This window comes from Taudactylus pleione, unplaced genomic scaffold, assembly GCF_031769625.1.
Source record: "Taudactylus pleione unplaced genomic scaffold, aTauple2 ptg000676l, whole genome shotgun sequence".
Classification (NCBI taxonomy): Eukaryota; Metazoa; Chordata; class Amphibia; order Anura; family Myobatrachidae; genus Taudactylus; species Taudactylus pleione.
In genome coordinates, this window is record NW_028285078.1 from 933,190 (window position 1) to 948,488 (window position 15,299).

Consider the following 15,299-nt stretch of genomic DNA (forward strand, 5'->3'; position numbering starts at 1 on the left):
AATGCTGCTCTCCTGACACACAGAGGGATCTCATGCTGCATATGTAATCTCAATGGCTAATGTATGCACGCCCATGTAACGGCGTTTAAACAGTAAGGCACACCTGCGTTTTTCTGACCACCCCCCCATTACCTCCCCCAAATACTGACTCCCTGTCACTAACTTTGCCAATGAGTTCTCTGTGCGTGTGGAATCGCAAGACCGTCACAGCACATGCGCATTGCTGTTTATACACATGCACAATGGTAAACAATCACTTAATCTGCATAAAAATGTCCATTGTGTCCGTCTCTGAATCAGACCCAGGGTGTGTATGCTCACACAGCCTCCGGTTTTATCCAGTCTTGGCCGTCTGGTCTTGTCAAAATATTTTTTAACCTGCTGAAAAATCGGGCGACCAGATTGGGTGATTGGTAAACAATAGAGAAGTGTGTACACTCCTGTGACTGGTTTGTCCAATCTCCCAATTCATCCCTCAAGCAGTAAATGAATAGCAGCCGGTCTGCCAAAGATTGGAAGAGAGTGTACAGTGACACAATCCTTTCAGCAGATGCATATTGCAGATCTTCAGCAACATTGGACAGGCGTGCATGCATAGATTAGGTGTATCTGCAACCAAGGTCTCTAGTAGGATTGTGTCAACAGTCTGGTCGGGAGTTGGTTCCGTAGAGGATTGGACATTTGTGTACCCAGCTTAATACACAGATCGAACTTACAGGTACAGTAAGCTGGTTGGTTTCGGTTTATTACAATTTTTTGTTGTCTGTAACTGAATAATTAAACCAATAACAAGGAAAACAATAAGAAATTGTGAGGATACCAGGATAATGTTTAACTCTTTCCATATACCAGCTAGATTGCCCTTAGGCAGCCTTCTGTACCAGCTGAGAGGCAAGAAAGACAACTGTGCCTCCTCAATAACATATTAAAATCCGATAGAGGTTGGCTGCTAGCCAAAGGGCTACCTGTCACCCTAAGAGCAATATGCCCTAAACTAAGAAAAGAGAAGGCAACGCCTAGACTCCACCATAATATCATATAGTAATTATAAACTGTAACTAAAAAGCTCCAACATGCACCAATAATGATATAAACAATTTAATAAATAAAAAGATGGGTCCTACTACTATACATCAAAAGCTAATACATTGTAAATGTAAAAAGATATTCATTGAGTCAGAATGGTAACCTCAGGAAACTATCTGTATGCAAGTGTTTGTATATAATAAAACACAGATAAAAGGAAGTCCTGTGATCTCACCAGCCGCAGTCCAGTTCCAAATTATATGGTAAGATGTAGATCTATATAAAAAATAATCTTTCATTTATCTCCCCATCCTCTAACCGAATCTGAGTCTGCAGTTCTCAGTCGGGGGCTTTCATATGTTCCAACTACCAAATTTGATGGAATGAGGTGGGAAATTGAAAAATATCAATTTACCCCTCATTTGAAGATACATGAACATTTAAAATGGCCCTAAAGCCCCTCCAAAACCTATAAATTTGACAAATCTACTATTCCGGTACAACTGCACAAGTTAAGAGAATAAATCTCACTTTGATCCCATATCAAATAATGCTGCCATAAAAACGTTTGTACATACAGTATGGTTGATTATGAGGTACATGGCAACTGTTGATGTTAAATCTCAGATTAACCTGTCTGTGGGTGAGTAGAATGCCCTGCATGATTTGTCATCTTACACTGATATAGTTATGCGCCTTGCCAATAAAGGTGGAGCTATAGTGATTCAGGACCTCACCACCTACAGACAGGAGATTGAGAGGCAGCTCTCTGATGTTCAGGTATATAAACTGTTCGATAGTCATTCTATGACGATCTTACCATCCTATCTCCCAGCTCCCATGCCTCTCTAAGCTACTTGAGAGACTTGTCTACACTCGCCTCACACACTTTCTTAACTCACACAATTTCCCAACACTCCACAGAGACAGCACTGACTAAAGTAGTAAATGATCTGGTCACTGCCAAGGCTAAAGGTCATTACTCACTAATAATTCTTTTAGATCTCTCTGCTGCTTTTGACACTGTTGATCACTCTTTTCTCAAACAAACACTACAATCCCTAGGTCTTAAGGACAAAGCTCTTTCTTGGTTCTCTTCCAACCTATCTGATCGCTCTTTTACTGTTCGTTTTCCTGATACTGCCTCCTCTTTGCTACCTCTATCAGTTGGAGTACCGCAAGGCTCTGTCTTAGGTCCTCTGCTATTCTCAATCTATACCTCCTCTCTTGGCAAACTAATCCGCTCTTTTGGATTTCAGTACCATCTGTATGCGGATGATACTCAAATCTACCTATCCTCCCCAGATTATCACCATCTGTATTGGTCTGTGTTACTGAATGTCTTTCTGCCATTTCATCTTGGATGTCATCTCACCACCTGAAACTTAATATTTCTAAAACAGAATTAATTATATTTCCCCCAGCCAATAACAGTTACCAACCTGATCTCTCAATCTCTGTTGATAACTCGACAATCCACCTGCCCCACAAGCTCGCTGCCTTGGTGTCATACTTGACTCTGAACTGTCCTTTGTTTCCCACATTCAATCTGTCTCAAAATCATGTTACATACATCTAAAAAACATATCCAAACTTCGACCATGTCTCACACAAGACACTGCTAAAACTCTAATCCATGCACTCATTATATCCTGCATTGACTATTGCAATAGTCTCCTTACTGGCCTTCCCAAAAACAGGCTATCGCCATTACAATCCATTATGAATGCAGCTGCGAGACTTATCTTCCTTGCCAAACGTTCATTGTCTGCTGCACCGCGCTGTCAGTCCCTCCATTGGCTGCCGGTTTTCTACCATATTCAATATAAAATACTTTTACTTACACATAAGGCTATTAACCAAACCACACCAACAGACATCTCTTCACTCATTTCAAAATATCTCCCAACCCCTCCGCTCAGCACAAGATATGCGTCTCTCATCCCCACGCATTACTTGCTCCCATTCACGGTTACAGGACTTTCTTCGGGCTGCACCCACTCTATGGAATGCCTTACCACGCACAGTAAGACTTTCCTCTAGTCTCCAATCCTTCAAGCATTCCCTGAAAACTCACCTCTTCAGGCAAGCTTATCAGATTCCAGAACCGCCCACATTACCTTCATAGCTTCCATATCTAATTACATCCCCTTTCACAGTCCACACATAACCTCACACATTGTCTTTCTTTCATATCCTTCTGATATTTGGCCGACATTCCAGTGTGACTGGATCATGCAGCCCACCAAGAAACTCTCCATTCTGGCTGGACCAAAATTGCAATATATAGCACCTATCCTTGTGTATCAATGCCTATTTCCCTATAGATTGTAAGCTTACGAGCAGGGCCTTCCTACCTATATATCTGTGTGTTACTACCCAGTTTTGTTCTATTTATGTCTCCAATTGTAAAGCACAACTGAATATGCTGCGCTATATAAGAAACTGTCAATAAATAAATAAATAAATAAAATCTTTCGTATGCAACTATATGAGAGAGTCACAATTGCCGTTGATGCCAGTGATGTATCTCAAGATCTTGGTGTTTCTTTGGTCCCTGAGTTCCCTATAACCCCGCTGATGTATACTTTACCCAAGATACACAAGTGTTTGCACAACCCCCCGGGTCGTCCTATTATTTTGGCCCGGGGGTTGTTGTTCCAACCTGTGTCTGTTTATCTTGATGCATTACTCCAACCATGCATTGTTAAGCATTCCACATTTCTATCTGACACAATATAATTTTTGAATAAGATCAATATTCTACCTGATATCCCAGATGGCAGTCTCTTGTGTAGCATAGACATAAATAGTCTATACACAGTTATACCTAATGCTGAAGGGCTTGCTGTTGTAAATAGACTGATATATGAAAGTGATATTTATGAGGGACCCAGTACCAGTTTTGTGCATGATCTGCTTGAGATGATTTTGACACGCATTGTTTTCCTTTTTGACGGTAGACTGTACTAGCAACTCGTTGGCTGTGCAATAGGGTCCAATGTGGTCCCATCGTTCACCAATGCGTATATGTTCCTGGCGGAATAGGACATTTTTTTTGAGGATGTCTATATATCTGGCAAGATATTTTTCTATGCCAGGTACATAGACCATATTTTCCTTATTTGGACAGGGTCCAGTGATCAGTTTGTTCCCTTTATTGAGAAACACACTGCCTCTAATAACCCCATTAAGTTCACTACCTGTTGGGATTAACAACAGTGGCCAAAAGTTTTGAGAATGACACAAGTATTGGTTTTCATAAAGTTTGCTGCTTCAGTGTTTTTAGACCTTTTTGTCAGATGTTACTATGGTATACTGAAGTAAAATTACAAGCATGTTTTTATTGGATAACATGGAAGTGAATATTGAATATAAGACCATTAATTGGCACAGCCTAAAGTCACATACTAAATTATTATAAATAAAGACATATATATATATGTATGTGGGAAAATGATAAAAAACCAGGCTGGATCCAAAAAAATTAAGACACAAATATCAGGGCAATAAACAACAAGATTTATTGTCATTCACTCCAGATCAAGTACTGCAATAAGAGGGTTATTTCAGTGGTATGAAGGACTGTTGTCTATTCGCAACATCACTGACAACATACACTCTGATACTTTCAATTTGCAAGAAATGTATAAATAAATAGATACAATCATTTAAGATTGAAACAATCATACCTCTTGTAAATTACTTTATAGAATACCACTCTTATAGATTCATCATATCCAGAAATATGATTGGGATTATTTATACACTCTCATATTAATATAAATTTACCACTAGAGAATAAATATATCATTAATAGTGGATTAATTCTAATTATAATTTTATTGATACACATTTATTATTTTTTCTTTTCACATACGTAGAATTCACTTTGCACTTTCATCATATTATATGGTATTTTAATATTTCGTGTTGAGTTTTGTGTCTTAGAGAGCTATATGTGTCTATTTTAAAGAATACTAATAAAAGCTATATTTTATATTGGTCCTACTGTACTGCCAGATAGACTTATTTTATTTTTTTCTCTTTTGTGTAAGCATTTCATAAGTGTCAAAGGCTTTTTTGACAATTACATTAAGTTTATGCAAAGAGTCAATATTTGCAGTGTTGACACTTCTTTTTCAAGACCTCTGCAAATCGCACTGGCATGCTGTCAATCAACTTCTGGGCCACAATACTGACTGATGGCCGCCCATTCTTGTCTAATTAATGCTTGGAGTTTATCAGAATTTGTCGGTTTTTATTTTTCCACCCCCCTCTTGAGGATAGACCACAAATTCTCAATGGGATTAAGGTCTGGGGAGTTTCCTGGCCATGGACCCAAAATTTCGATGTTTTGTTCCACGAGCGACTTAGTTATCACTTTTTCCTTATGGCAAGGTGCTCCATCATGCTGGAAAAGGCATTGTTTGTCACCAAACTGTTCTTGGATGGTTGGGAGAAATTGCTCTTGGAGGATGTTTTGGTACCATTCTTTATTCATGGCTGTGTTTTTAGGCAAAATTGTGTTTGAGCTCACTCCCTTGGCTGAGAAGCAACCCCACACATGAATGGTCTCAGGATGCTTTACTGTTGGCATGACACAGGACTGATGGTAGCGCTCACCTTTCCTTGTACAGACAAGCATTTTTCCAGATTCCCCTCTCTGATTCTCTGGTGAATTCCCTTTCAGATTGGTTGGGGCATCTGGAAAAATGCTTGTCCGGAGAAGGAAAGGTGAGTGCTACCATCAGTCCTGTGTTATGCCAACAGTAAAGCATCCTGAGACCATTCATGTGTGGGGTTGCTTCTCAGCCAAGGGAGTGAGCTCAAACACAATTTTGCCTAAAAACACAGACATGAATAAAGAATGGTACCAAAACATCCTCCAAGAGTAATTTCTCAAAATCATCCAAGAATAGTTTGGTGACAAACAATGCCTTTTCCAGCATGATAGTTATCACTTTTGCCTTATGGCAAGGTGCTCTAAGTGGCGTGGGAAACATAACATCGAAATTTTGGGTCCATGGCCAGGAAACTCCCCAGACCTTAATCCCATTGAGAATTTGTGGTCAATCCTCAAGAGGCGAGTGGACAAACTAAACCCCACAAATTCTGATAAACTTCAAGCATTGATTAGGCAAGAATGGGCGCCCATCAGTCAGTATGTGGCCTAGAAGTTGATTGACAGAATGCCAGAGCGAATTGCAGAGGTCTTAAAAAAAAAAAAGTCAACACTGCAAATATTGACTCTGCATAAACTTAATGTAATTGTCAATAGAAGCCTTTGACACTTATGAAATGCTTGTAATTTTACTTCAATATACCATAGTAACATCTGACAAAAATGTCTAAAAACACTGAAGCAGCAAACTTTATGAAAACCAATACTTGTGTCATTCTCAACTTTTGGCCACGGGTGTACTGTAAATTTTTTTGGTGTACAGGTGAGCCTTAATAATGGGAGAATTGCCATCGCTGTATATAACAAACCTACAGATCGAAATACGGTTCTGCAATGCAATTGCTTTCACCCTAAACCATTAAAGTTCGGTTTACCTTACTCCCAATTAATCCACGCACACAGGATTTGCAGTGATGAGGATACGTCTGTATCCCATATTAATGCTTTGATTACAAAATTTATGAAGAGGGGTTATTCAATGGAAATCTTGGAATAGGCAAAGAGAAAAGCCTTCGGTATTTCATGTAAACAACTTTTACTGGTAAGAATAGGAGCAGCAATAATGAGACGAGGATGCCATGGGTATGTCACTTCAATACCTGTAGCAATAGTATCAGACAGTCCACTAAAAAATTCTGGATGATTGTTACATCTGACTCTGACTTGAAATTGTGTAATAAAAAAGTTATGCCATGTTGTACTAGAGGTTGGAATGCTAGAGACTGGGTGGTAAAAACAGAAATCACTGGATGGGAGGAGACAACTGTTATGGAGGGTACACACGGTCAGACTTGGAGATGATCAGATAATGATAACTATCATTATCTGATCGTCCTGCATGTGCTGGATGTTCGATATCGAACATCCAGCACATGCATCAACCCCCCAACTACTATAACGACCCTGCGATCAACGATCGGGGGTCCCTATATTAAACACGCTAACCTGGTCGATATCGACCAGGTTGGCCTGCATGCACAGGCGATGGCCGATATCAATATTGACCATCCGTGCCGCGCATCAAGCATTGCTTGGTGGTTAGAGGGGTTGAAAAAAAAACAATATAAATGATCAAATGATATCGTTGTTTATATCATTGTTTTAAGTTGGAATGTGTGTATGCACCATTACACATTTCCTAAGACCTAAAAACGGAGCTTTAAGTGTATAAATTGTTTAACCTACCGCTATTTAACAGCTGGAAACAGCTTTTGCCACCCACTTAGTGGAAAAAGATTTTACATTAGACACAGGGTAACATGCACACAATATATTGTTTACCTTATTACATGCCCTTGTGGGTTGGCATACATAGGGAAAACCGGGAGGACCCTAAGGGAATGAATGGCTATGCATCGTTCAGCCATTCTGCGATTAGCAGTGGGAATAGTGACCAGCCGGTAGCACAGCATTTCCTCCGTGCAGGACATAATCTGTCATCTATCAGATACATTATTATAGATCATATCCCCAAACCTATCAGAGGTGACCACAGAGGATTGAGGTTGTTACAGTGTGATTCACCCTGGATACATAGATTTGGCACCCAGGGGACTAAGCGAAAACCTTGGTTTGCATTGTTTTGTATAGTGTGTGAGTACAGTGACGTATAGATCTTATGGGTGTTATTTTCTATATAGGACATGTATTTGATAAGTTGCATTTTTCATATAATTTAAAATGATAAACTCTTTGGTGTGTTTAAGTTTATGTGTAACGTTTAGTACTGGGCATGTTGTTCACTGCACTATGAATTCATATTGAACTCCTATCCTGGTGGATATTACTTATAATATTTTGGATAATTAATAAAATAGATATTCTGCATCGTGTGGTAAACAGTATATGCCTTCTTGTATGCCATATTGCATTTATGCATTTTCACATATATTTATGTTTTTGCATCAGCGGTTGCATGGGTGATGGGAGTGAAGTGATGACGTCTATGTTGGGAGCCTCCCTTCCGGACGCTGGGACTCGCAAGTTCATGTGGTGTATGGTGGTGGTATAAGTAAGTGTATTTTATGATATTTTGTACCCTGATGATGGAGCAATAAATGTGCTTCGAAACATTGGTAACTAACCTGGATTGATGTGACCTTTTGTTACTCGAGTGCCGCTGTCTCTGGTAGTGTATTTAGGATTCTCAAGTGGGGATTCCTAACAGAGGGCATTCGGGAATTTGAAATTGGTATATATTTGGAGCTGGGTAGACGTAGATATAAATCGAGGTAGGATGCTGATCTTAAAGTGCAGATGAACCCTGAAGTAAATCTGCAGCCTTCATTTTTACATTGCAGACCAACATTGGAGACCATGGCATATGAAAATGTACTTGGAGGTAATTAGTACCTGTCAGTGCAGGTGCAGTGTGACAGTGCTCTTCTGTTGTAGCTCTGGCTGCCCCCCACTGGTACATATCAACCTGTGCCTGCAGATCAGTGCAGTTTTAGGCACTGGAAGACATCCTGAGCTAACTTGCTTAAACCAAAATTTTAAATCAGAGACTCCATGGCTTTCTTGGTGGGTGTTAGGTTCTCCATGCACATGTGCTGGAAAAGCTGAAGCCTAAAAAATATGATAGAGAGGGCAAGAGCATAAGGGAGGAAAATAGCAAGACAGAGTAGGGGTGAAGGGACAGAGAGAGGGGGTAAGAGAGAGAGTGGAACAGAAAAAGGCGAGATAAATAGTGGGAAGGATGTCAGAGGGAGAAACAGAAATAAACAGGAAGGAGACGAGAGTTGGGAAAGCGCAGTAGCATCTGTAGGGGTGTGCGTGTAGCACCGGTTGACACCATCTGTGGAGCTGCTCTGCTATTTTGGCATCACCACCTCGCATACATGCCTACTCTCCCGAAAGTTGTGGTAAGCTCCCGATTTTTTGGGTAGCCCCCGCACTCCCAAAGGAGTATGCAGATCTCCCGCATCCCGCCCACTTCCTAGTGTAGTGGGCTGGATGGGGATATTTTACGGGAAATTTGCGTTTAAGGGAAAACTGTGTAATTTAACCCCTCATCGTTGACTTGCGAATCACAGGCTTTCCTGTAAAGGGGATGAGGCCTAATGACAGCTACAGGCTGGCCCTGCCCCCCGCAAAGCTGAAAGCAGCATCTTCTGTCCGGGCTTGGTAAGTATGCCCTGCCGGATGATGTCACCAAGTAGCGCTGCAGCGGCATACTTACCTACTTTTGAAAAAACATTTCATGAAGATTGTGAAAGCAGCACCTATGAGCGCGGCAGTAAAGTGGGCGTGTACTGCTACATGTGAGAGGTGTGTCAAAAAAACTGACTTACATTCAAAAGTAAATGAGTCCCAAAGCAGTTAGTAAGATCTATTTGTTGAGGAAAACACACTAATATTTTTTAGAAAATGTCTGTAGCCATAGGGATCATTTTGCCTTATAACCAATGCAGGGAAATGATACTAATGATCCCATTTTAATGTATATATCTGGGTTTTTTTTTAATATAACAACTTCATAATGGGGGTAAGGTGCAATCAGGGAGATTGCTACACTCTTCAGGGAGACAGGGAGATTGTTACTATTTCAGGGAGTCTCCCTGACAATGAGGGAGAGTTGGCAGTATATGCAGCGGTGATAGATGATGCGCGCATGTGCACGCCATCCACTGTACTGGGAGAGACTGAGGACTGCCCAGCAACTCCTTCAGCGCTGGGCATATGTGAGTGTGTTGCCATCAGCAATTGCGCACTGACCCATATAGCCATGTTCAGACTGAGAAATTGCACTTGCCAAAATGCTGGTTATGTTATGCACGTGATGTCATGACATCGGGCGCTTATGGGATGGGCCAGCACAGGTCGCATTTGCGCCGTTACTGCACTGCTGGGAATTACAACCAAAGAGTTAATTAATTAGCTGTGTGTGATGCTGAGAACTCCTGTATTGCTACAGTAGGGGGTAGATTTACTAAAGCTTCAAAAACAGACAGGTGGTGTTGCCCATACCTACCAATCAGATTCTATCATCTTCTAAAATGCAATAGAGAAATGATGGACAGAATCTGATTGGTTGCTATGGGCAACACCATTACTTTTAATTTTTAGAAGCTTTAGTTAATGAATCTACTCCTAGTTGTATGACAGGGTGATGCAGTGCTGCACAGGGACACTGACACCATCACATCTGTCTATCATACACACAGACAGGGTTAGACTGGACAAAAGTCAGGCCTTGTTGGAACTGGGGGAGGAAGGGTGGGGATATATATCATAACTACAACAAACAACAGACTTGGGGAGCCGCTCTAGCCTGCACCAATGTCAAATCTATGGTGCGCACTGATCTTGCTGTGGACCGTCAATAATAAGTCCTCCAGTATTTTCGCCAATCAGAACTATGCATCCTCCGCCCAGAGCGCTAGATGGGCGTGGTCTTCTGTGTCATGTGATCTGAGTGTCTTGGCTAGAAGTATGCGCATGCGCGTGGTGCTGTGACTTGTGAGAGACGCAGAGACCTTCAGTTGGGGACAGGTGACCGGGGCTGGGGTCGTGGGTGCTGGGCTGGTTCTGTGTATATGTGTCTGTATGTATGTATATATATATATATATATATATGTATATGTATGTATGTATGTATGTATGTATGTATGTGTGTGTGTGTGTGTGTGTAGGCAGGATGTTGTGTCGGACATGCTGCTAGATCTTTTATACCGTAAGGGGCATGGGTGTGAAAAAGCGATTACTGTGAGCATTGTAAGTTCTACACAAGAGAGTATGTGTGAGGGGCAGTGTCCTTACTGCTTGAGAGGTCATCGTCTACAGACAGCAGAATGACATGTCCAGTGATATATAGTATATATCTATATATGGGGAAGGGACCATCGTTATACAGCAGAGTGACATGCCCAGTAATATATTGTACATATATCTATATATGGGGAGGGGACCATCATCATACAGCAGAGTGACATGCCCAGTAATATATTGTATATATCTATATATGGGGAGGGGACCATCATCATACAGCAGAGTGACATGTTCAGTGATATATTGTATATATCTATATATGGGGAGGGGACCATCATCATACAGCAGAATGACATGCCCAGTGATATATTGTATATATCTATGGGGAGGGGACCATCATCATACAGCAGAGTGACATGCCCAGTGATATATTGTATATATCTATATATGGAGAGGGGACCATCATCATACAGCAGAATGACATGCCCAGTGATATATTGTATATATCTATGGGGAGGGGACCATCATTATACAGCAGAGTGACATGCCCAGTGATATATTGTATATATCTATATATGGAGAGGGGACCATCATCATACAGCAGAATGACATGTCCAGTGATATATTGTTTATATATGGGGAGGGGACCATCATCATACAGCAGAATGACATGCCCAGTGATATATTGTGTGTATATATATATTTATATATGGGGAGGGGACCATCATCATACAGCAGAGTGACATGCCCAGTGATATATTGTGTGTATATATATATTTATATATGGGGAGGGGACCATCATCATACAGCAGAGTGACATGCCCAGTGATATAATAGTATACATCTATATATGGGGAGAGGACCATCATCATACAGCAGAGTGACATGCCCAGTGATATAATCGTGTACATCTATATATGGGGAGGGGACCATCATCATACAGCAGAGTGACATTCCCAGTGATATATAGGATATATACATATGGAGTATATGGGGATGGGACCATTATCATATAGTAGAATATGTGTCCACCGATATGTAGGTTATATACACAGGTGGAGCATGTGGGGAGGGGGGAACCATCGTCATCATACAGCAAAGTTACATGCCCAGTGAGAGAATATATATATATATATATGACCATTATACAGCCGAATTACGTGTCCAGTGATTTGTAGTGAATGTACAGAGATATTTTGTGGGGAGGAGGTCATCCTAGCACAGTTACATGTACAGTGATGTGTTATTGCATGTCTGATATTTGAGGTAAGGGCACCGTTTGTAGTATAAGCTCTTTGTTGCACAGCAGAATAATGGTCTGATTCAGATACAATATTTACGCAGATTGAGCCATTGTTAGCCATTGCGCATGCGTGAAAGCCACACTGCACAGGCGCAGCAGTTGTTTCACGCACACAGAGGAATCACTCGCACAGTGAGTGACAGGTAGTCAGTGTTTGGAGGATGTAACAGGGGTGGTCAGAAAAACGCAGGCGTGTCTGACTGTTTAAACACAGTTTTCAGGGCGTCCATAAATTAGCCTCTGTGTCCTTGCTCACAGCAGGAGAGCCCTCTGCGCGTCTGGAGACCCGCTGTGTCTGCGAAACCTTAGACTTAGAAGGCTGATGGCCGTTTGATCTACGTTCAATGTTTTCGGTTTTCTGCGTGAGCGGCGGATGTAAGATACTTTCAATGGCGTCTTTAAGCACGGGATGGCAAGTGAGTTATTGGCATATTATCGCTATTGTGAACCGTGCGATATCGCAGCTTTGATGGCATTTGCGTGCGGATCTGAAACTGGTTCAATTTTCAGTATTGTATTACATAGGATACTTGAATCATTTAGAACAGGGGTGAGGAACCCTTTTTCTGTTGAGGGCCATTTTGATATATATAACATTATTTGTGAGCCCGGTGCTGGCCACGCCCCCTCAGTGTGACATCACACGGGGCGGGGGCGCAATCGCCAGTGCAATGCCCGGAGCATCCTGAGGATGCTTCGGGAGCTGTAAGAGCAGCGCTGTGACTGTCTGAAGTGCCCTAAGGCGGCATTGTTGCATAGATTCTCGCTGCAGTGGCCATTCTAGGCACCCTGTTAGCCAGATGAGGCTAGCAGAAAAAAGCTCAGAGTGCCAGACCAAACGATTCCGAGGTTCCCGTCCCTAATTTAGAAGGTTTGGTATAAATCATATGAGGAAGAAGTCATAGGAATGTGATGTACACAGGGATGTGTAGAATATATACTGGTGTGTGAGCAGGGAGCACTTTATAATATAGCAGAGTCGTCCTTGCATCTGACTGTGACACGTCCATTGATGTGTTGGGTATATACAGGTGTGGAGCAAACCATGTATGTAATGAGAGGAGGTAATCTTCAGATTGGGTGTCATGTGTAGTGTATATATACATGTCTGATACATGCTTAGTGGACAATGGGCCTGATTCAGTAGCGATCAAACTGTGATTACGCACGCAATTGTCCGATTGTTGCGTACTTCGCATGCATCGTAGTGTGCGAACACTCCACTGCGATCGGGACTGCAATTCTAGTGACTACGCAGACCCATCGCAGAGTGATTGACAGGAAGTGAGCGTTTGGGGGTGGTGACGGGAGGTTGGTCGGAGAAATGCAGGCGTGTCAGTGGCTTTGAACGCCGTTACAGGGGCGTGCATAAATTATCCACTGCGATGCCATAAGCAGCTTGGGCTTTAACTGCGTGCGATGAGGTTAGCAATTCCTGAGTAAGGTCAGACCTTGTGAGGGTGTGTGTGAGGCTCCGATTGTACTCGATGTTACTGATGGTCTCGCAGTCTTGCTAAGTATTACGGATGTGTGTAAGGTGAGGTTGGCGCCCTTATGTTAGGCTGCGTATGGCATTGCGATTGCAATCATTAGCATATCTTGCAGGGAGACTGTGTGTGTAATCGCTATTGCAATCGCAATAGCGATTCTTACTGAATCAGGCCCAATGTGTGTGATGTGTACAGTGTAGGGGTGTGCATCGGCCACTTTTCGTGTTTTGGATCTGGATCTTTCTTCGTGTTTTGGATCTGGATTGGTTTTGCCAAAACCACCCTTCCGTGTTTTGGGTTTTGTGTTTTGGATCTGTATTTTTTTGAAAAAAAGCATAAAAACAGCTAAAATCACAGAATTTGTAGGTTTTTCTGCTCCTATGCTATTATTAACCTCAATAACCTTAATTTCCACTCATTTCCAGTCTATTCTGAACACCTCACACCTCACAATAGTGTTTTTATGTCCAAAAGGTTGCACTGAGGTAGCTGGATGACTATGCTAAGCGACACGAGTGGGCGGCACAAACACGTGACCCATCTAGGCGTGACACTGCAGTGGCAGACAGGATGGCAGTTTGAAAAACTAGGCCCCAAACTGTACATAATGCAAACAAAAAAAAGAGGTGCAAGATGGAATTGTCCTTGGGCCCTCCCACCCACCCTTATGTTGTATAAACAGGACATGCACACTTTAACAAACCAATCATTTCAGCGCCAGGGTCTGCCACACAACTGTGGCTGAAATGATTGGTTCGTTTGGGCCCCCACAAAACAAGCTGGCAATTAATCTGTCCCTGCACAAACTGGCTCTACGGAGGCAAGATGTCATCCTCATCCTCCTCATCCACCGATTCCTCACCCTCTTCAGTGTGTACATCCTCATCCTCACAGAGTATTAATTCGTCCCCGCTGGAACCACAGGTCCCTCTGTACGTTCTGGAGGCTGCTCTCCCTGGAAGAGTTGATAATTCATTTTATGAACATCATCTTCTCCACATTTTGTGGAAGCAACCTCCTACGCCTTTCGCTGACAAGGTTCCCGGCTGCACTAAACACTCTTTTGGAGCACACACTGGAGGGGGGGCAACTCAGGTAAAATAGAGCCAGTTTGTACAGGGACCTCCAAATTGCTTCTTTTTCCTGCCAGTACAGGTACGGACTGTCTGACATGCCTACTTGGATGCTGTCACCAATGTAATCCTTTAACAGACAGACGCACGCTTGTCGCTGCTGCTTTGAGGATGCAAGTGCGGCTACAGCCCACACAATTCACAAAGACAGAAAAAAAAAGAACAATATTTTTATTGTTTGTGTAGCACACTTTGAGGGTGTCACCACCCTTTAACAGACAGACGCACGCTTGTCGCTGCTGCTTTGAGGATGCAGGTGGAATCTAGACGGGATTTGGAACCGGGGACACACTACCTCCATCAATTGTCTAAATCCCACTGAACTAATGGCGGATACCGGACGCACGTCTAACACCAACATAGCAGTCAAGGCCTCAGTTATACATTTTGCTTCAGGATGACTGCTGTCGTACTTCATCCTCATCGCTAGGGACTGTTGGAGGGTCAATTGT

The 15,299-nt window shown here is 42.2% G+C and overlaps 1 protein-coding gene across 1 annotated transcript in view; it reads left to right on the forward strand.

Annotated features, from left to right (window-relative positions):
• Positions 1 to 10,618: 10,618 nt before the first annotated feature.
• The window catches only part of VDAC3 (voltage dependent anion channel 3), a 35,561-nt gene continuing 30,880 nt past the window's right edge, over positions 10,619 to 15,299 (forward strand). The window contains exon 1 of the mRNA XM_088455866.1: positions 10,619 to 10,705. The gene's annotated coding sequence lies outside the window, so the exon portion shown is untranslated. The remainder of the gene's footprint in view (positions 10,706 to 15,299) is intronic.